Raw genomic sequence first — 25,061 nt, 5'->3', positions numbered from 1 at the left:
GCCTCATCGATACAAATGAAGACCAAGTGTGATTTCGATTATGGTCTTTCATACTATACGGACAGCAAGAAAATATGCTCATCGCTACTTGGTGATCACCAAAACAAGGTCAAGAGCAAGATTACTATGCAATTCGTTTTGCATATCCAATCTTTATCTTGTTCTTGTATCGATGTCCTTGGGATTGGTGAAATAAAATGAAATATTCAGTTTAAGTTCCCTCGATTTTGCACCGAGGCTAAGGGATACGGTGACCATGAGAAATGAATGAAATAGTGGAATGAAGAAAGTGGGAGGAAACAGGGGAACCCCGAGAAAACCCACTACACGGCGTTTCTTCATCACAAAGCCTACTTAGCACAATCTGGTTGGTTGGTTGGGTTGATTTTAGTTTAGCGTCCCGTTCAGCAGCGAGGCTATATGAGACGTGGACCTACTGATTAACGTGGAATCCGAACCACATGAGCTCCCGCCGGGAATCGAACCCGGGTCTCCCTAGCACAATCTGGGATCGAATCATGGACACCATGCACCAGAGATGAATTCTCTACCACTGAGCCACCGCAGCCCTGCTTGGGCTTGGTCGTCCACATCCAATCTTTCTTTTGACCTTGCTTAAACAACTTCTAGTTTTGTTCTAAATCCAGACTCCATATTGGCGTAGATATTAATATTACAGTCGATTGGTAAAATGAATCTTCCACATTTACAAATTAAAGTACAAACAAGTACAAAAATAAGCATTTACCATAAAAACACTAGCTGCAAGTGTTCAAAATAGATTTATGGCTTCTATAAAATCAATTGAAAATTGCTATTTTTAATTAGGCGGCTAGTGAAAAACAGCAGCTTTCGACTCCAGCCGAATTTAAGCTCAACCTAAACTCAGTTGACCAAAGTGAACTGACCCGACCCGATAACCGTACCTGAGCTGACCCGATTGACCCGACCCGACAACCCGACCCGAATAACCCGACCCGAGCTGACCCGATTGACCCGACCCGACAACCCGACTCGAGCTGACCCGACTGACCCGACCCGACAACCCGACCTGAGTTGACCTGACCCGACCAGACTCGTAACCCGACCCGTTTCAGAGCACTAGCGGACGAGTATAGACACTTACGTCGAATGCAAGTATCACTAAAATTGTTATGCGTAAATTGAAGTAAATTAATAACGTTATTTTCATCCAGTAGAAAAATTCTTGGGGGGAAGCTTTGCTTCTGGGTGGGGCCGGCACCTCATGGCCCCCCTCTATTTCCGCCTTTGGACACAATTATCGTACAGCATCAGTTTTCAGGATCACAAAAATTGTTTTGATTTGCTTTTGAAAACTAAGGCTGAGGATTTACATTCATCCGTATCCTTTTCAGCTTAATGAGATATATCAACCTATATATCTCACCTAGGGTGTTCTTTCCCTTACACAATTTGTAAGCTGTATATATATATCACTATAAGAAATAGTAAAATGTAAAAGTTTCAACTTTCAACATTGTTAAAATAGCACTGACAAACACAGTAAGAAATAAACATCTGGGGATATGTTCAAATCGTATATCGTGTGTGTATTATTCGGGACTTAATTGATCATACCTCCCAAGGCAACCATAACTTGGATTACACATGAAATTAACAATCAAGTAGCCTGATTAATAGTATTGATCTACGTAATAGTTCAATCATTTTACCACATGTTCATAATACACAATACACGTATACACATGATATTCCCTTATTATATTAGTACTTAATGAACAACCAAACGTGTTCTGTATGACAGCACTGCATTATACTTTAAATCTGTCATTAAGTGTGATAAAGCCTTTCTTTTCTACTAATTTCCAGTAATTTCTTTGCAAGTAATTAGCATTGCAAGTAAATCTGACCAAAAAGCAAACGAATTTTTATTTTTTTATTTTTAACAGAGTAGAGGTCCAATTTAGGAATTAATCGTACTTAAGTAAGTTTTGTGTGCAAAACTTGTTTTTATTTATTTATTTATTTTTAGAAGCCTCACTTCCAGCACCGTATGCCAATAGATTAATATCACTTAAACTCTGATAAAACTACGGTTTGTTGTCAGTATTTTAAATTACATATGTATATACAAGGTATCTTTGGTCAAGAACGCCTCCAGTCAGGAACAAAATTTCCAAACAAGTTTCGACTCGACCTCAATGTTCGTAGATTTTCTTAAAAAAATTTCTCTCCATTGACACAAAATTTTCCCTTTCCTTATCAAATTTTCCCTAATTTGTTGAAAAATGAAATTAAATCTTTAAGTTTTACGTCCCCTGTTTGTCCTCTGTCTCTTATTTGTTGAGTGTCTGATTCATATGACAAAAGTTGTGATAAGATTAATTTAACTATATTAAAGGAAATGCCAACCACATTTGTTTTAGTATTTGCTTCTTGCTTCTGTTTTCTTTTTACTTTTTTTTAAAAAAAACTTTTTAAAACAAAACAATACACAAAAATGCACCCAGCAAACAATGGATGCAAATTATTGTACTTTGAACAGACACGCACACACCAAAAAGAACTAATATACAGAAAGAAAATAAAAAATAACTATTTATATTGATCAATTAGTCACTCTGAGAATTTCCCAGGATTTTCACGTTTTATGAAAAAAAATTTCTTTTTCCTTTTTGCTAAATTTACCTATAAAATTTCTCTAGATTAGGGAAATTTCCCTCGAACTACGAATACTGCTCGACCTGCAAAAAATGTCTCTGTGCATAAAGGTACACATGAGGCTTTGGCACCATGTTTACTGTTCGCTAACAGTAACAGTTACTCAGTTTTGCGCGCTATGAACATTGTTGTGCGGTAGTTGCGTTTTTTTACGTACATTTTTTTTTTGAGTTTTTTGCTTTTTGCATTAAACTAACCTCTTTCTTTACTACCACCTGTCTGTGGCAGTAACTATTAACCACAGAGGTAACTTTATATTGTATACAGGGTCGGATGCAGGATTTTCTGAGGAGGGTGCATCATAACTACCCAAAAAAATCAGTCTCATTGAAACTGACATGTGACAATATTCTTTACACCTGATAACGCTGATCCATAGAACAACGGGGGGAGGGGGTATTTTAAAGACGGTAGCAAGTGATATGCAGGAGAAATTGTTCTCTTTGCCTGAGTTCTGCTTTCTTCCCTACTTGACAAATGTTATATTGTTTTGCTTGGTGAATCATTTTACTTCAACCTTCAGAAAATCGACAAACTATTGCTTTTGGAAAATCGTCTTTCTTTTATGCCCCAAACGGAAACATGATGGCAAAAAGTTTCGGAAAGCGTGCTATTTTCACTGCCAGCTTCTCGTTTTAGATAGTGTATATTTACAAGGAAGGGCGGTGGGGTGCACGAGCCTTAATCCGGCCCTGATTGTATACACTTTATATTATTGTATATGTATATTTTTACCATGTAAGTAAATTCATAAACAAGTCTGAAAACAATCTTTCTGGAGAAGATGAATGGATTAATTCGATTTGCGTCAATTTTAATCGTAAAAATCCTTTTGGTTCGCGAAGATTTCGATTCACGAACAACGTTACGAAACGAGTTAAGTTCGTTACTCGAAGTAACACTGTATAATGTGATTTATTTAATTGTAAAACAATAGAAAAGGTATCAGGTTAAAGCACAAAAAAGCAGAATTTTGTTCATAAATTTAGGTACAGTAAATTTATGAGACGCAGATGTGAGTCCAAACTTCGCTTATATCTTAGGCTTGATATAAATAAAATTGAAGAAATGATAAATAGTATTTAGATTCGACTTGCGTGAGAGAGAACCAGATGAATAACAGCTGATGGTAAGTAATTGTAAATCAATTGAGTACAACTCTGATGATTTATTGCAGTTACCAATGGCATTGTAAACACTGTAACAATAAACTTTCAATGTATGATGACAATATTACCAATAGGCCTACATTGAGTCTTGGACATTTTTTTTTTAATATAGAGACTTTCTTATATGGTTGGGTGCTATTCAAAGATGCACATAATCATTAGTTAGCAAGATTAAGAAAAATCGTTTATAACAATTAACTAAAGGTGTTAAAGACTGAAAAAAATCTGACAATGGATGTCACACAATGCAGCGAAATTACAATGAATGGATGTTGGAGGGAACGCATATAAGCAAGGATGGTGGAACATAGAAGAAGCTGGACACAAAAGACATGCCAAGAAAACTACAATGGAACCTCCCCTTTCTTACGTCATTTGCCATTTTAAGTTAGTCAAGAGGTTAGAAAACGTAATTAGAAAAGTTAAGGTGAAGCAAGAAAATACAGAAAGAACAGTTTTTTTCCTTGTCTTTTTCAACTTCTCGTTCCCCGCATAAGAGGACATGGTGGTTGAAAAATTTAATTAGAGAAAACTCTCTTATATTCGCTGGCGCCTAATTAGTAGATTCTTGTCTTAGCTCTTTTCATTTTTTTCTAGAGGATAAAAAAGTATGAGAGAAATAAAGAGAAAGAATGTGAAGCAAAATAGAGAACAAGAAGACATAAAATGACGATATATAGAAAAGGAGAGAATGTATATATTTTTATAGCAGTATTGGATGTGATGGTATGAAGTAGCAAATGTAATGTTGGAGCTAAAAGAAAAATAGAAAAAATCCAAGAGTAGGGAGAAATGGCCTGCAAGTTAATTTAATAACAAAGCTAATTTTTCGTGCTAGACTTCTGAGGAATTCTTTTTTTAATTTTTTTCTTTTTATCTTCAAACTGACCCTTATTGGTTGGTCGATATATATAATAAAATTTTAAAGAAAACCAGAAATGATACGAAGGGAGTAAAGGGGAAACTATGAAAATACCGATTTTTTTTTTCAAAATAAGGTTTCCTTTTCATCAAAAAATAATATTCTTATGAAAATGAAAAGAACAAGTTTTCTCTGTGTTGTTTCCTACACTACATTCCAAGATGAGTTAGAAGATGAAGAAGTAAGGGGGAAAAGCCAAGAAAGAACTATCTCAGCGGGGAAAGAAAAGAAGATCCTACATAAAGTACAGGGTAGTGTGGACTTCTTTACTTCGAATAGAAAGACAGAAAGTAAAAAGAGGCACCCATTCTAAAAAATGGATTTAAATAAGAAAGTCTGGAAGAGAATAGAAGTAAATTCGACCCAAGTCACTTTCATGCTGATGTTTTATTTCTGGAAATGGTTCATCTTGAGTGCAAGAACCTGGTATAGTCGTAGATTTTCAACAACTCTTGTTCCTTGGCCTACTTTCGTACTCTTAGTATTTGAATGAATGTGCACAAGAAATGGGTTAACCATCATTTTTGAAATGAAGAAAATTTTGTTTTTCTTTTTTTATGCTCTTCTGTCTTCTATTTTCACAAATCACAGTCACTACCTTCACTTCTCAGATATATATTCCACATTCCACATAATTCAATTCCCAGTGATGCCAAAGAAAGTAAGTAATACAGGGTGGAGAAAAAGTCAAAGCCGGTTATATTCAAAAGGCGAATTCAATTCAATGCAATGGAATATTATAAATTTTAACAGACGATTAAAAGTCTTTTGATTAATAGAAATACAGCAAAGAACACTGAATAGAAACATGTGTTGTTTTGCGACACTAGTGGCGTACGCAAGAGGGCTTGGTTTTAACAGTTCGTGAGCGCGAGAAATGTCTCATTTGCAAAGATTTTTAATTCATTTTATAACTTTAGGTAATAAGAGCTGTTTGAATAACTATATTTTAAACTTATTTTATAATGTTTATACCTTGTATTATTGTCATGAGAATCTTTAAGAGTTAATTTGTTACATTTACTGTTAATTTTATGTGGCATATTTCCAATTGCTCAAAGGTGTTCCAAATAGGAGTAAACACATTTCTGTAGCTTCATTCTTTTCTAAAATCCAATTCAATTAATGATATTCAGGTTTGCCATATATCGTAAATAAGTGTGTTATTATAATTATGTAATAAGAAGTGTTAGAATATAACCATTTATAACGTTTATATGCCGTGTTAATGTATTACACAATTAAGAACCCATGTCACCAAATTAAGTTCCACATCACCAATTTAGATAAAAAAAGAAATGGAATTATACCGTATAAGCACATACAACTCCCTCACATGCATTCGAATGAAATTAATTAGTAATGATTATATGCATTATATCCAAGACCATTTGATATATCAACCATTTTTCACCAACACTTATGATTCAGAGACAGGTTATTCATGAAAACGTAAATTAATCACCAAATTAGGTTCTTTTACTAAATGCTTAGCTTATCGTTTCAGAATTGTTCCCTTTAAGGTAAAGGAGGCATTGATGCTTTCAAATAAATAACTATAATAATAATTGGTGTGTATATCGGGGGTGTAATATACATGAAAGGAAACAAGAGTACATGAATAACGCATGCGTAAGTGAATTTTGTTCCATACATCATCTTTATGATCTGATTGAAGTTTGAATAAGCAAATCTCAGCACTACAAGAAACTTGGTTGCTTTGAACTTCTTTGCATTACCAAGGCTATGATATAGGGTCTACTGTTTAAGGTGGAAAATACTATACTCGGATTTGTATAAGAGGAAATCAAATCTCTGGGGATCAATTCTGTGACCACACACGTTAGCCACACTGTTACGAGAAGATACGAGTTTTATATGTTTTAATACAATTTAAAATTTTCTGAATATTAGTTTTTTTTTAAATTCTGTTTTCAGTTTAGCGTCCCTTTCAGCAGCGAGGCTATATGATACATGGACTTACAGCTTAATGTGGAATCCGAATGACAGCAGCTTCATCCGGAAATCGAACCCGGGTCTTCCACTCCAAAGGTACGTACGCTAACCACTTAGCCAGGAACTGTATAAGTGTGTAAAATTTTGCTTGCGTAACTGACAAGTATCTCGAAATAAAATGCGTTATGGCACTGTGGCTTAGTGGTAGAGTACTTAGCTCTGGTGGGTGAGGCACTTAGTTCGATCCCCGGTCAAGTAAGTTTGCAGTGAACAACATCATGTTTGTGGATTTTCTCGGGTACTCCCGTTTCCTCCCACATTCCATTTAACCAATTCTTCCACCAGCATTCACTTGACTTCAGTCTAACAGACACAATCGTGAGACGTTAAACTGAAAGATTTCATTGTTTTCGAACTTGAATGCCCAATAGACTATGAGGATTTTATGAGTTTCTTGCAAAACACCCTGTAGCTCTGTCGTCCTTTTTCTTTTTCACAGAAAATATGAATAGTAAGTTAGATTGGAAAGAGAAAACCTTGTATTTTCATTCCTAAGAACTACAGTATAACCAGAAAATTAATCAAGAATATTGCATCTGCATTTTTATTCCTTTTTTCGCTTTAGTTTAGATTACTTGTATAGGTTCAGATTGTATACATACTCTAAAAGACTAATTCCATTAACTGTTTCCAGCTGAGTAGTCTTGTCACTTTTCTTTCTGCTTGTGTTTGGTTTCGATTGTGACCAAAAAAGAGAAAGAAAGACATGATAAATGAGTTTAGTACCAGTTCCTTCCGTTGGATGGTGTTGTATCGACTTGATTAAAATTCGTATTCATTATATGCACACTATCAGGCAGTCTCGCAACATTTGATTCTTGTAGTATTACTTACATTGTATAAAGTTCTCGTGCACCCATTTTTCTTTCGTCTTTTCATATTTGAACATTTTTATTTATTAACATGAAGTAAAGGCAAATATAAAAAGACAGCAGAGAAAAGACACTTTCTTCTCAATTTAACACGCAACATCCCGCAGAGGAATTTTGATAGAATTTCTCAATTACCATTAGAGTTCATTAGATTAAAGGGACCTGTTCTTTCGAGACTTTTTTCATTGAAATTGTCCCATTCTTTGTTGAGAGTTTGACTACAGCTTTATAATAATGAAGATTTAGTGAAAAATAGTTTTTTAGAGATAAACATGCAATGATTTAAAACAGTTTTGGTGTCTGAACGCTGTTATTTTATTTTCTGATCCATGTTAGTAACTTTCAAGAAAAGCTATTGGGAGTTCAATGGCTCAGTGACAGAGCACCCAACTTTGGTGCTAGAGATCCTAGGTTTTAACCCGAGCCATGTGAATTAGGTTCAGCGTTCCGTTCAGCAGCGAGGCTATATGAAAGGTGGACCTACAGCTTAACGTGGGATCCGAACTACACGAACTTCGACCAAGAATCGAACCGGGTCTCTCGCGACGAAATGTGTATGCTAACCATAACAGTAGACAACATCATTTTTGTGAAATTTCTAGGGGTTCTTTCCTTTCTTCCCAAATCCTTACTCCATCAATCCTTTCATAATTATTGCTTTTCCTTAAACACTGCGCATCCTTCACCTAGAAGGCTATAATATGAGATGCTGGAAACAAAGAAAACCTCTAGCAGCAGGCATGACTATAGCACATCAACCTCCCTGGAACTCACATATAGTGTGTTTCAAAACAACACAAAGAAAACCTCTAGCAGCGGACATAACTAGAGCGCATCAACCTCATTGGAACTTATATATAGGGTGTTTCAAAACAACACCGACAACGTTTGGGAGGTGATTCCTAACACCAAAGACAAGACAAAAAATGTAGGCCAACGTGGATGCAGAAATAGATCATTTCGGTGTTAGAGGCTGCCGAAAACATTAAAAAAAAAAAAAAAAAAAACTTTGAAATTCCATAGCTCGAATACTATGGGAACTACCGTAGTCGGGTCTGGGCGCTATCCAAATATTCAGAATTCTGCGGTAATTCCGCAACAATTTTATAAAAAGAGTTGGTGACTACTTCCAATTATATGCCCGAGCCAAACGTATATAAACTTGATCGCTCTATTATCGTGAGGTTCCTGTTCTTATTGATTTGACAACGATTTCTTGCATCGCGGGAAGAGGGACTATTTTCTATTTTCACAAATTCAAGTGTTTTCTTGGAAGCTGCATTGTATTTATTGTGCCAGTTTGGCTTTGTCAGTAGTGTGCCTCTCTGTATTTTTTCGAAGTTCAGATAATTTCGTCTTCTTTACACAGATATGATTTATATTTACTTGATAGAATTACGCAATAATTTAAAAAAGAAAAAGATTTTCAATTTTCAGACGCTGTTAAAATAATATAAAAATGTACTAATACGAAATTTACACGTAGAATATGTACTGTATGCATTAAAGTGTATAGTATGTCACTGTTAGAATAAGATCAACAACAACAATACATAACAATTTGTTTCAGCAAAATAAAAAGTAACAATCATTATTGAGAAACAAACAACATAATTTTAAGTGCCACGAAAGTATGTAATTTTCCAGTCTCGAAAAACAAAAGAAAGAAAATCTACACTACAGCCTATTACGTTGTTCAGACCAATGTATCTGTCCATGTGATCTTTGTTCAGTGTAATATATGCCTTGTTTTTTTTTTTTTTTTTTAATATTTTAGTTAAAGAGAGCCTAAGTTTTCAGAGTTAATAATAATATTGAAATATATCTCATTAATCGTACTACCTACTGTCGATCCAGTAGTGTCATAATGAAGATTGTAATGAGAGCATCTTTCAGGCATCTTTCAGTTTCATCTTAGCAAGCAATGTTTTTTTTCTTTCTTTCTTTCTTCTTCTTTTTTTTTTTTTGCATTATACATCTTTAAGTTTGAGAGATTTTTTCTCCATTTATTTCGAAATCTACGTATGAGATTGTCTAGCCATGTATATAATTTTATTTAGCTTAAAAACAGCTATGAATTGGTATATATATATATATATATATATATATATATATATATATATATATATATATATATATATATATATATATATATATATATATATATATATACTGCATCATAATACTGCAAATTATGAATGCATTAAAATATAAAATAATACTTTTGGTAAAGTAGATTCTTTCAAATATCTTGGATCAATATTTAAAAAAGACCAAAACCATATTCACAACTAAATTAAATGTCGACTAAAAGCGGGGAATTTGTGTTATTATTAAGTTAAAAACCTTTTGTCGTCGCGAATTCTGTCGAGGAATTTGAAGCTTAAAATATATGAAATTATAATCGTACCTGTTGTTTTGTATGGTTGCGAAACATGATCGCTTACTCTGAGGGAAGAACGTAGACTGAAAATATTTGAGGACAAAATCCTGAACGGACTCTAATAACGTTGTAGAATTTTCATCTCGATTCTTTTCGCAATATTTTCTGATGTATTCAAATAGGTTAATTTTTTATTCAGATTTAACAAGAGTAACCATATCGTCTGTAACTTAAATACGTGTACTATTCTGCCTCATAGTGAAACATATCTTTCATACCCAAATTATTTTTCTGTCGTTCTCACTTTTTTTTTTAAAGTTTAGTGTTCCCGATTATGCACCAAGGCTAAGGGAGACGGTGATAATGAAACAGGTGGTAACGGTCAAATGAAGTAAGTAGGAGGAAACAGAAGAACCTCAAGGTAATTTATGCACATGGTGTTTGTCCACCACAAAGTTCACTTGGCACAGGATGAGATTAAACTAGTAACTACAAGCGCCATAGCCACTGTGACCCCTACACAAATTCTTCTTTTCTGTTTTTACAAATATATAGTGAATAGTATCAGTGACAGACATTGGTTCAAGTCCAGGTACGAACCTATTTACCGAGCACTCTGCTATTGTTTTTTTTTAAATATTCCCTCGTCAGTATAATGCAGGGATACTATCTTTGTATTATCGCTGTTGTTACAGTTATTTATTGTTGATGGTTTCTGCGTATATTGACCTTACAGGCTACCTAAACATTAAACTCAAATAAATATTTTCATTATTCGTATACTTGTGTAAGGTACCTATGATATATGAAAGAAAATCGATAGTATCGTAAACATTATGTCAGTACACATAATGTGGTTAGTACCTTCCACATCCAAACATAAGATCAACCTACCGAAAGCAAGTGTCATTTTGTGGTGACTATAACATTATGGTCGGTTTTCTTTCTTTCTTTTTATTTCCAGTAGCACATATTTTTTGAAGATGCGTACATGAATATTTTACAATCACCATTAATCCTTTCGTTTTTCCCTCTTTCCCAACACGTAGAAACTGCTTTCGTTTTACTCAGAAGCTAGGAACGATCGGCGTACGGGAACACACTCCGAGTTAACGCAAAATTACAAAACCCTCACGACATCCCTAAAGCAGAGGGGTCGGAGAACTCCAGGGTAATAGAGGTCACCTTAGGGCAGAAGAACAAAAAGAGGGCGGAGGGGATGCAAGAGGGCTTAATGAGCTTTCCCGTCATCTCCTAATGGATGGGATGGTAGCTTGAGCCTCTCAAGGGGCGCTTATCATCTATTAGTTTACCTGCAGCTTCCCATGTAGACGATATTTAATCATCTACGAACAAACACTGAGGGTTATATTTTAGATTTTACACACAGGAGTTATATATAGAGAGACATACTTACCCAATTTAGTTCATAACAAAGGTGTTATTTGACTCAGGACTACGCAGAGCCACTATGCTTCCACAGTAAAGAGTTCAATAACGTAACCTCTCAAATCACAAAGAGAAGATAAATGTCATCTTAAATCTATTATTAAGTATCAAGCAAATATAATTAAAGTCTTTTATCAAATCGTTTCAAATGCCAAAGTGCTCGGAAGAAAGAGAAAAACTAATATAACTAAAGCATTGTGAATCATATTTGAATTTTAAAATTAAGGAAACGAAAAATGTAATACTGAGCTAATTGTGAATGAAAATTAACATTTACTACGAGATATGCAAACACTTATCGATATAAGAATTTTAGTTAAACCTAAACCTAGTAAGATACTCTACTGCGAAGAAACACAAATCATGGATGTTCCAAATAAATCTTTAACATAATTGCACATAGCGTTCACAACATATTTAATGAGCTATCTTATTATTTACTTTTTTGTGACTCAAATTAACAATTAATAAGAGATTTATTCTAAATTGAGATTAAAGATTTTTTTGTATCCAAATTTGCAAATTCAAACACCGTATTTTGTTTCTACTACTAAAGATTAAAAGATTTGTAGCTATACCACAGCATTTCACATACATGCTAAGCTTATTAGACCCTAAGTTCAACCAGCATGCCAAGTGTGGTCAATATCAGATAAGTTTAATCAATCGTGTATGATGTATACCATTCTTGTGATTTTGGAGGTCCTTCGTGTCTAAGAGGTTAGCGTAGGCACCTTTTGTATGAGAGACCTGGGATCGATTCGACGTTAATAAGTAGGTCCACATCTCATATAGCCTCGCTGGTAAACAGGACGTTAAAATAAACTTGGACGAAAAAGTGTTAAATATACTTCATTGTAAACGTGTGTATACATTGAAGCATAAAGTGAGAATAACAAATTAACATTGAAACAACAATAAATTATATTTAAATAAATAATTTTCTTTTCAAATTGTGACGCTGTAAGTCTTGAGCTCCTTCGTGGTTATGTGAATAGCTTATGGGCCGTTGACGTGGAAGACCCGGGTTCTGTTCTCGGCAGAAGTTTATGTGGTTGGGACCCCACGTTAAGCTGTAGGTTCATGTAGTCTTGCTGCTGAACGGAATGCTAAATTAAAACCCAATCCAATCCAATCCAACTACAGCAGTCTTTCAAACTATGCTAATTTTACACTATAACAGAAAGTAGCAGATTTGTAACTTAGTTGGAATTAGTGGGTAAGGTCAGAGGTAGAACCTGTTTTTCCGACTTGGCATTCATATCAAGACCTGTTTTTAATTACCTCTTACAATTTTGTTACTATTAGAAAGAGTGGACAACATTTTGAAGATTGAAAGCTACGTATTTTTCATTTGAGAAATCATTGCCGGACTACTTTTCACTAACGGACTAAAAGGAAACATAAAACTATAATAACGATCAATACAGTGTGACACAAACTACCACGAACTACCTCTGAAGACTTTGGCCACCCCTGCCATGTAGGAATCAATATTGAAACCGGAAGTTGTCTACTTTCTTCTACTTCCGGTTTAGTAGAAGACTAAGTACTAAGAAGAAATCTATTCTTGAGACTCTGAATACATAATCAAAAACCGTTAGTCTCTCTTATTATCGAAAACAATAATGAATATTGTATGGTTGAATAAGTAGTAAGTAATATTGTAAGTGGAGCTTTGGTAGAGTAGATTATAGTCCGAAATCGACTCTCACTATTCGGTTTATTATAATATTTTATAGTACATTATACGGTTTTACCATAATATTGTATATTGTATAATTGTATATTTATTGTAATATTCTACAAGAATAGTACAATAATGTAATTTCTTTAATACAAACTAGAGAAAGGTGACCCAAGGCCCGAGCAGAATGGGGCAAGATCTCCACTGAGCTCTGCAACAAGCTAGATGGAGTGAATTTGGAATCCCCAATGCTCCGAAGCAAGCAGAGGGGGTTAAAAAGCCACAGAACTCCGAAGCAAGCTAAGCGGGAGGAAGGAATAGCCTAGAGTTCCGAAGCAAACTAGAGGCTTTGGGTTGGGTATCTCCTAGAGCTCAAGAGCAAGCTAAAGGAGGAGGTGACCAATCGCAGATTAGTAGCTGTCGGTTATATAGGCGCTCAAGGTGAGGCGTTGGCGCTGCTGTTCTCTCATCTGAAGCTGTAGTACTCCATAGTAAGGTGCAAGTAGTTGTTGTCTATAAATAGGAGCATATGTTGCGTGTTTGTAAACACAAGTATAGAGCGGGTGTTTGTAAAAACAAGCAACATTCTTGAGACTGCTACCACTTCTAGTTATGGTAGAAGAATAAAAGTCAGATGTGGAACCCAGTCTTGGGATATCAAGAACTTGAATCCATATCAAAAGGCTGCTTCTCGCTACGTACTATAGCTTTTATCTACAACGATCAGTGTTAAAACAGGGAGTCGTAGATTTCATCATTTTCATTATAAATATAGGCATAAATGTCGAGATCAAATTTATTGGACAAACTTCGTATTATACTTTTTTAAATCCTGATGAGATTTTGACTTCAGTCCAAGGAATTCTATTTGCAGCATTGTTTCGAGCTGAAAACAACTCAAATGTTAAAGATGTAATAATTTACCACATATACTTTGACAGTTCCATTGAATCGTTTGTAAAGTTTATAACAGTATTTTATTTTTAAGTTTAAAGTATACTAAGAAATCCAGCGAAAGAATTTTATAATTACATTTCGTATGTGAAAAAATATTTGCAAGGAATTGTTTGATCACTAGTAAATGTCTTGCATTCTCCTGTTGAAGTTTTTTAAATTAAAAACTTCACTGACTCACCGAACATATCTCAGTAACTTACTTGAACTACTTATTACTAATTTTACTTGCTTTACTCGTTTAACTGACTTTTCCAATCACTCCGAACGACAGGGACACGAATACGGAAACATCGAACACGGAAAATCACAAAGGCTCTCCCACCAGGAATCGAACCCAGGACCCTGTACACCGAAGGCGCACGTGCTAGCCACTTTTTTAAAAAAGGTTAACTGACTCACCGAACGTGTTTCACAAGGAGAAAGCATACTTTGGCAAATGAAATTCGGGGCCATTTTTTTCAAGGTGATAGTGCACATTTAAAGTGTTCATATTACAAACATAGGAGAACACAATGGCCTAATATAGCAGAGAAAAAGAGTCTTAAAGTTTTCGACTAATCCCATATATCGTACGTTGCGCAAGTTTACTAAGCGACGGCGTGGCAGCATCAGTAGCGTCTGTGACTCGTGTCCCAAGGGTTACGGGTTCGATTCCCGCTGGAGTCAACTTTTTTTCGTTTTTTGCTTCAACCAATATAGTAGCCAGTTGTAGCTGCAAGTAAATCATAATTCACCATATGTTTATAATGAATTAAAAGAATAGAAATATTCAAATCAGTTGTAAAATCTTTCAATGTCCCACTTAACTAGCAACGAAATGCAATCTATTTCGTAAATATATTGATATCACGAGTTATATTATAGTTACCACAGTCGTTGTGTAAAAAATGTTCGTGCCTGCATCTGTTGACAGTGTGAAAATTACAAGGAGGAAGACAAGGAAATTCCCTTTGGTAATACTGGACGTTACTATAACCAAATGAGATTTCCCCTTATTTCCCTTGTAATAAGCGGCGAAAAGCTGTCTCCAACATTGGGAGTTGGAGGGAGCACGGGTAAGACCGTTCCATATTTTTAAAGCGATGTTCAAAATCTTTATGAGGTTGAAAAACGATACTGTGGAGGATCAGAGGAGCAGAGTTGTCTTCAACTTTGGGAGGCGGGCAGATTTGAGGCTTATTCTGAGGATATATCAATTTCATATAATTTTCCTTTGTGGCAATCGGACACAAATCATCACATTTCTCCCCCAAAAACACATTTTAAATCGGATTATTGGGAGGCACAGTCCCTCAGTTCCAAGATTGGCAGGGACACGAACATAGAAACATCGAGGACAGTCAAAATCACAAAGGCTCTCCCACCGGAAATCGAACCCGGGTCCCCGTAACCAAAGGTGAACGTGCTAGCCACTAGATGTACATTATGTACATTATGTACATTATGTACATTTAATGTACATTATTCATAGCTGTAAATAAACCGCACTTTATCGATTAAGTGAAAAACTATTCTACACAGAGTTTCTACTGCACTCTATCTCATCTCCTTGATCAAGTTGTATATGTTCAATTGTCGTTTTTCTTTTAACATAAATTTAATTTCTATTTTATTTTTTCATACTCTTTTATCTTTCTAATTGTGGAGTAAGTACGGAAAAACGGATGCAGTGGCTATTGTTAAGGTAATTTGTTTGTGGATGATTTTGTTGGATAGGTAGAAAACATGTGCAAATGTTGATATTATTTTCTATGCCTATACCTCTATACTTTTGTCCCTGGTGTAGAATCACTTCCTTACATTAGAGCATTTTTTTTTCTCGTTTGACCAACTAATAAAGAAGTTTTCAAGTTCCACCATTTCATTCATTCTCATAATCACTATCTCCTTTAACCTACATGCCATAATCATGGGACGTAGAACTGAAAGAAAGATATTGCATACCTTGTGTTTTGCTTTTCACGCGCCAGTAATACTTCTATTCTCTACCTCCAATATAAGCTGACATATTGACGGATTTCTGGAATATATTTTTCTAGAGGTAAACGTAAGTAATATGTTCTTTAAATGTTCTCTGGTAAGTCTTTTGACTTAAAGTAAAAGTAAGTTGTAGTAAATTTCTTACTTGACGGTGATTCTTCGTGAAACATTTATCTTGCAAGTGTCACTTGTCCTTTCTATGTTGTTGAAAATATTCTAAATTTCAATTTTTAGTGTAATTTCGGTTTTAGTCCAAGGTTCTAGCAGCAGTATTGTAATTTTGTCCATACAAATATCTACATCATTCTTTTCACTGCACCCTCAATATATGGGTGGGAATGTAGGATTCAGGATCAGTTACAATATGGGATTAGTTATGAAATGTTTACGTCCAAGCCAGTTATACAATATATTTAATTAAATTTCCGCGATAAAATTAAACTTTAGAATTCCTGGAATCTCAGCCAATTGTACTAATTTCTGAATAAAATTCATTTTATTTTTCTTTCTCGATCGTCCGTATTCAATAAAAAAAAATATTGAACTAAATAATACTTACACGTGTTCATTCTCTACGCGTAATTGATGAAAATTACATTTATATATAATATTGTATTCCTCATTAGTAACCTTTACGTTTTATTCTCCTGTCGTATTATTTGGTAGTGATACTCTTTCAGGAATAATTCCAATTACATTTATATTCTCAGTAACACTGTGATAATCCACATTATTTAATTGCGTTATACGACTTTCTCCGAACGTATATTATTAACATCCACCATATTGTCAACAAATTATTAATTTACTAGAGTACAACACCACTATTTCTTAAATTATATATTATATAAATTTAAGAAATATATATATACGAGGGGCATTCAATAAGTAAAGAGACAAATTGCTATAGCTCAATAAAGATTTATTTCAATCTTTCAAAACTAAGGCTATTTTTCAATATAATCACCCTTTACAGTTATGCATTTGTCCCATCTTTCTTGCAGCTTCGTAATTCCCTTGGAAAGAAATCTTTCGATTTACCCCGAAGCCACCTTTGCACTGCTGCCTTAACTTCCTCATTGTTAGCAAATCTTTTTCCACGTAGGACATCTTTGAGTGGTCCAAACAGGTAAAAATCAGATGGGGCGAGGTCTGGGCTGTAGACAGGATGAGGTAAGACCTCCCAACCCAATTCTTGAAGCTTATCTCGGGTCAGCTGGGCTGTATGAGGGCGGGCGTTATCGTGCTGAAGAATGACTCCTTTTGACAAGAGTCTACGGCGTTTGCTCCTGATAGCTGGTTTAACTTTGTGTTCTAGCATCTCAGAATAGTATAGGCTATTGATAGTTCGCTGATCTTCAAGGAAATTGCAATAGATTGGACCCTGTGAGTCCCAAAAGATGGTCAGCAGCACTTTACCAGCGGAAGGTTGAATCTTGATTTTTTTGCGAACTGGAGAGCTAGTGTGTTTCCACTCCATACTCTGCCTTTTGGTCTCAGGGTCGTAGTGATGGATCCAGGCCTCGTCGGAAGTTACTATTCTTTCAAAAAAAGCGTCTCCTTCAATCAAACTTCGTTGCGTTAAGGCTTGACAAATGGAAAGCCTTGATTCTTTATGACCGTCAGTAAGCTGTCTGGGAACCCATCTGGCACACGTTTTTCTGTACTTTAAAATGTTCCTAATGACATTGTGAACAGTTCCAACACTTACTTGAACTTCCTCAGCTATCATTTCAACAGTAATTCTTCTGTTATCACGAATAAGTCCGTCAATCCTCGATTCCAACGAAGAATCAGAAACTTCCACTGGACGTCCACATCGGGGTTCATCACCTACACTTGTTCGTCCACTTTTAAACCGATCAACCCACTTGTACACATTCGCACGGTTCATACAACTGCTACCGTACTGTCTCAACATTCGAGAAAAAATTTCACTTGGTTTTACACCTCCTGCGACTAAAAACCTAATGACTGAGCACTGTTCTTCTAAGGTGCAATCTTCTAGAGGACTTGCCATGATGAATTGATATTTTTGAAGTTATGTTGACATAAAATTACGAAACAGCAGATCAGAGCATATCCCAAGGTTGCCAGCTAACACCCCTGAAACAAAAAAAAAAAAAATGATTAGTGTTAAAAATATAGACTTTGTCTCTTTACTTATTGAATGATCCTCGTATATATATATATATATATATATATATATATATATATATATATATATATATATATATATATGTAACCAAAGATGGTAGGCTATTTGTCTCTTATAACTAGAGGAAGAATACTCGCATATAGGAAGCTGAAATGTCTTAAACGCAAGTGCTCAGTAAAACAGTAAGATATTGGGTGATATCAATAAAACTAAGAAGTTACACTGTAAAAAATCGTAGTGTTATTTCAACGACATGCCTATGTGTTAACAGAATTGTGTTAAAATTACACAAATAGGTGGTTAGAACAACTCACTCTCCATTTGGAGTTGTGTGTTAAATGCCGGTAATTGAAATGACACATAACCTGTGTGTTAAATTAACACAAGTGCAGAATTTTCGGTGTTGTTTTCTGCGTGATTGCCAAGTATGTTGGCTATCTAATTATAAAGTCTTATGGACTGAAGCTACAGTCAAACACGTAGAAAGAAATACGGTACTTAAACAAATCCAGGCATTCGCAGAATTTCAATGTGCAAACCGCGTGATGCGTTCTCAATTGTTTTACATAATATTTCTGAAGAAATATGTCAACAGCGAGAAACAACACCATATTACTGTGTCACTTCTACACTGCACTAGAGCTCACCAGTCAACATCCGGGACAGTGTTTTCAAAAATAGCGGAAAACCAGTAGAAACACGATTAAGAGGCAAACATACTATAAGGATGTAGGTAAGAATTTCCTATCATTCTTGAACAAGTTGTTGGTTAAGGTTATGATTCGAACCATCAAGAAGTACTTCACTACGTGTTGGGTAGGACGACAAAAAAGTTTATGAAGTTTTTCTAAATGAAGTGTTCTGATGTTTACTATTCTAATTTTAAAAGTAGAATCTTCGGTAATCGTAAGCATGCTATGCACATCAGAAGCTTTTCTAACACAAAAAATGGTTCCATCAACACCGCATACGTAGTTATTTCAACACCGAAATAGCTGTCGTAATAACACAAAACTGGAGTCGAACTAATACCAAAAACGATGTTAATCTAATGGTCTGACCTTGAATTTTAACACAGGGAGTATTGAATTAACACCAATACGGTGTTACCTATACGGCTTTGGCTTTGAATTATGACACAGATTGTGTGTTGAAATTATAAGAAAATGATGTTAAAACAACACAGTGACTGTGTTGTATTAATACTTGACATGGTGTAATATTAACAGAAAATAATTAATACACTACACACTGCGTTACTTTCCTCGTGTTGGTGCAACATCACCACAAGTAACACTCAACACACACTACCGACCCTGACATGGTGTCGAATCAACACCGAAAATACTAACACAGATCCGAATTTAACACCGCTCAACACTGGTTGTGTGTTAAAAACGTAACACACCGCCTGTATTAAACGCTAACACCGCGGGGTCTGTGTTGAATTAACACCGCATAGTGGTAGTCACGCTGGAACCACCGCTCTGTGTTAAATTTGAGTTGAATTAACACAACCATTTTTTTACAGTGTACTTATTATTCTCAATTTTGAAGGAGTTACTCGCATTGGTATCGATAAAAAGATAACTGAGTACTACTCGTCTCGACTGACCTCGGAGAAGCCGCGACGTTTTGAAAAAAACACACCTCTATTCTCGAGCTGAGTAACTACCCCGCGTTTGATATCAATAAAAATCAGAGACTCCTCTGTAATGCAAGTAACTTCTCCAACTTTGTGGAGCATGTTCAGTGGGCGAGTCAGTGCGAAATATGGCAGAGTATATGATTGTTTCGCAGCGTAGGAAAACTTATAAGCTACGTAGAAATGCTGCAATGGTGATTACAAAAACATTATAGGTTCATGAAAGAAAATGTAGAGGGGTTAGCACAACATTTGCTTTTAGGAGAATCAATCGAAAGTCAGATTGGCGCTAATCACTACGTAATAACAAAAAGATGCGGGTTTTCTTGCGTTACGTGAGTGATCCGTGATTCCAGGTCGAAGTGTCAAGATTCTGGTGTGGCTCAAAGTACTGTGTCTATGATTACTACAAGTTTGATGGATGCGATTATTGCGAAATCTGAAAACTGGATGGTTTCCGGCAAGTGTGTGTAATATGCAAGCAGCAAAGGCAAAGTGACAAGAACAATATACATTTCCGGTTGCTATCGGAGCACTTGACTTTACACAAGTGCCAAATCCATTTCATAAAGATAGGCCCCTGACTTCGCTGTGCTGCCGTGACGTCCAGTCAAAACTTATATTTCATTGTCATACCTCGTTGGAATTGTTGGAATGTTGTCTTTTCAGTACTTAAGATATAAAAATTTTCTTTGTACTATGTAGTGAGAAAAAAATAAAAATTAATGAAAAAGTGCGTATTTTTTCGTACTTTTTTGGTAGATCAATGTTTATAGAGCTATATCTCAGAAAAGAGATCACGTGAAATAATTTCCTGTGTACAGTATGTAGATGCATCCATTAACTGTAAGATGTGAAAAGTTCAGTTTTCATCACTTGATATTTTTTGTGTAATTAAAACAAATGTACGACGCTCTGATCTCCTTTACCATGGTAGGTAGAGAAACGTACAGAACACTGTTCGAAAATTTGGAAGTCTAGTGTTCCAAATATTTGGAACTATAAACAAAAAAGGGTTTAGTTGGTAGAGTATTTATTTTTTAAAAAAAATGTTTACTTCAACATGTTCTCTGCGTTAAGCGGTGAGCCATGTTGCAACCCAATCTTTAAATTCCCCGCGCTTATATGAAGAAACAGCATACAGTAAATGGAAGTGTGGCAACGCTGTCGTGCACTGTTGTCGCGTTCAGGAAGCTTGTAGCGTGAAGCCTACTTCATACGAATGTAATAGGAAAAGTATTTATTATAACCTTTCACAACATCATAAAAATATTAATGCATGCACACTTATGTCCAAAATTATTGTCGCATGTCTATAAATATGTTATTGTAGGAATATAATTTGATAACGAATTCCCCTGGTATTTCTTATAATGTTAGTATGTGTATAATCGGCAAAGACATGTATGTGGCAAATTTCATGTCAAAAGAGCAGTAAATAAGAACAATAAAACGAAACTAAAATTTTCTTATCCATTTAGAAACATTTTGTTTTACTCATGCTAATTTTCGTATTCTTTTCCTATGAAATTTATTACAAATATACATTTCCCGACTCTACATATAGTATCAGTATTAAAAATACCCTGCAAAATCATTATCAAATTATATTCTTACAAGAAGACAGTTATAGATATGCGACAATAATTTTGGACATGAGTGTACACATCTCAATGTAATCGAAATAAAACGTTGAAGAAACACATCCAAAAACTCATCTCTTAATCTACTTACTTCATTCACTTTCGTCATGGCTTTGTTGACTCATCGCTGCTCCTGCTATCTTCCCTAATATTTATAAACAATGGCTCCATTTCTACCTCAAGATTTATCAGCATACACACTCTACAGCTTACGAACATGTTAAAGGTTAAAAAGAAATGTTGGCAATCATGTGTTCACCCAAGTTCTGCGATCAATTCCCTTGCCGAATGTAACATAGAATGAGTCCTTTGTTTTCTTTCAACGAAAGTAAACAATGCAATGAGTAGGTGACGAGGGCTGTATTTGCGTCTAATCACGTCGCACTGATTAAATCTTAAAACACTTCCCTTCGGTTCGTAGGCGTCAAAAACTTCCACACACACTCACATCATATGGGTTCATTGCAATGAAACGGACGAATGGGCATTTATATTTTTGTGAGTATATCTTGTGCTTTTTGATTGAAAAAAAAAATGGATATTCCTTCACGAGCGGCGATGTTACAAAAAGAAGAGGCAAAATGTTTAGCGATAATGAAATTGCAGAACTGATGAATGACTCCAACTCAGACGGTTATGAGTTAGTAATTAATAGTAAGGACATTGATTATTCTGTGCTCAGTGGCGTATCCGGGAGTGAACAAGATAGTAACTCTGTTTCAAGTAAACCTGAAGCTGTGCCGAAAAAAAAAAAAACGCGTCATTCCTATTCAAAGGCAGATTCTAATGTAGCTTGGAGCTCTTAGATCTGAAAACAGATTTTCAGTGAAGTGTAAACTCAATATTACATATCAACTAAGGTTGTATCATATAATAAACTTTGTGCATGTTCTTGTTTCTGTGCAAGTGTATTTTGTACTGCGTGCAATAAGTGAAAAACTGACAAAAAGCAACAAATTTTAGAGGACCATCACATGCAAATCCAAACAAGGTAAGAGTTTGCTTTTCTAATTTTGAACACTTGGTACATTTACTGTATATCCTGTTAATTTCTAAGAAATTGGTTTAAAATCTGTGGAGACATTACATTTTAAAAATATCTCTAAAAAGTGCCGGACAGTGTGCGTGACAAGTTTAAATACCCGTCCGGCTGAGAGTCTATACGCGCCAGGAAAATGTGGCAACGTAGCACTCCGTATAAACTGCGATAGCGAAGGGCGCAAAGCAGAAATAATCATAATGTCATATTTGTGATTGTTTATCTTTTAAAACAAGTCAAAACAGTTTGGTTGAAAAAGCTATTTTAAGATCTTTCTAAAGGTTTTTTCAGATTGTTAATACACCGCAGCAATTTAGAGATAATGATGTCTCACTTTTTACTGAATAACAAGAAAATCACTACGTGTTGAGTAATGAAATTTTCAGAACTTACAGGTAATAGATGCACCTACATATCGTGCACAGGAAATTATTTCATGTTATCTCATTTCCGAAATATAGTCCTATAAACATTGATTTACCAAAAAAGTACGAAAAAATACGCACTTTTTCATTAATTTCTATTTTTTTCTCACTACACAGTACAAAGAAAATTTGTATGTCTTAAGTATTGAAAAGACAACATTCCAACAATTCCAACGAGGTACGACAATGCAGTATAAGTTTTGACTGGACGTCACGGCAGCACCGCGAAGTCAGGGGCCTATCTTTATGAAATGGATAGTAGTATTTTGGAGACGAATACGTTAATAGGAAGAGCTCCTTCGTGGCTAAGCGGTTAGTGCTTTTGGCGTGGAAAATCCGCGTTCCATTCCCGGCGGGAGCTCATGTGGTTCGGATTCCACGTTAATCAGTAGGTCTCGTCTCCTATAGCCTCGCTACTGAAATGACCGTAAACTCAAAATCAACTCAACTCAACGTTGATAGAAAGGGGATATACATGTGAACATATTTTGTTTATGTCAAGGCGAAATAGGACACGTATGGTGTGGAAAACGCAATCAGATGGACGTGCTTTATGACGTGACTGGCTGGACGTTTTTTTTTTTAAAGCAAATAAAGGGGCTAAGTGTCTGATTTCGTTCTTAAAGGCAAACAATTTACAAAGACCTTGTACAACACGTGATATGCGCTTGTCGTGTTAATCTTGATATCGCTGGATTCGAATCAACATTCATCAGCTCCAATAGGTTCATTCCCATGGTTTCAATATTACTTTCTTGTTTCCCCCCTTTTTTCAAATTAGTTTATTGTTTTCTTCTCACTCGAATATTAAAGATTCTCTCTTGGATTTGTGTGTCAGTCGTAGATGTATTTGATATTCCGTTCCATTTCACTGTAATTGCCTTCAAAGCTTTGGCTTTCCTTCGTTTACTTTCTGGTAACTGTGACTTTGAAAGTACCACTGGAAACTCTTTTATAATATCCACAACTGCACTTTGATTGAAACTGTCGTTGCTACTTGCTCCTTACGTGGCGTTTATGATTCTGCGCCATAGGTTACACACAACAAAATGACCGCGCGACAAGAAACGAGTAATCACTCTTATTCACGACTCACTGCTACGCGCAGAGGAAACGCGAATGAACGTTAATAAATCTGGAGCTGTCTAGATCAGAGTAGTGGCTTGTTTTATTGATACGAAATTGAGGGAGGAGTCACTCCAGGTATAGTTACTCCGATTCTCGAGCAGGGTTTCTCAAGAGTAGTTACTTATTTTTTTTTATTTTTATTGATACCACCCATTTAATTGAACGATTCGAATCAGAAGGGGAAGAGGGATTACAAACTAAAGCGAAACTGAGTATACCACAAGTGACAACTGAAAATGAAAATGTTTCGATTATTGAAGCTGACGCAGAGAACCCGTTCGCTGCTGCAACAAACCTGTAAACAACTTTAGGTCTGGAATGCAGTGTAGAGACATGTAATGTACTCATATTACACAAGCCTACATCATTTCGGATGTGTCATGTTTTTCAACATTGGATGATGTATTCCTATGTATCTTGGTGCCCTTAATCTAAAAATGACCATCGTATGTTTCCATCACGTCAGAATTGTCTGGGAATCGCAATATGTCACAATGTGTTAATGTCTAAAACCATCACAAATATGAGACGTACGGACAGATTTCAGGACATAGGAAATGCTGCCATCTGTTTGTTTATGATGAAAACGAATCGTTGGCAACATAAACCGGCAGATGGCTGTACTGGCATCATTAAACTTGGTGTACACTGCAACTGTTAGTGCTGGTGCAACCGTTCGTACGTATTCTCCGCGATCAAGATTGCGTGTCGGCGGAGCAGCAAACATAGTGTTCAACATGGCGTCAAGAGGCTGTAAAACGTCTGCAGATTACTTTTGATACATTTGTTGTGAGTTCATGTTGGCATGGCAAAAAAAAAAAAAAAAAAAAAAAAAAAAAAAAGACATATAAGACACGTTCGTGCGGCAAGTGTGTCTCGCGTATT

This window comes from Thermobia domestica, chromosome 14 (genome assembly GCF_964235325.1).
Source record: "Thermobia domestica chromosome 14, izTheDome1.hap1.1, whole genome shotgun sequence".
In the NCBI taxonomy this organism is placed as follows: domain Eukaryota; kingdom Metazoa; phylum Arthropoda; class Insecta; order Zygentoma; family Lepismatidae; genus Thermobia; species Thermobia domestica.
The sequence above is the reverse complement of the archived record's forward strand: the minus strand, read 5'-3'. Positions refer to the sequence as shown.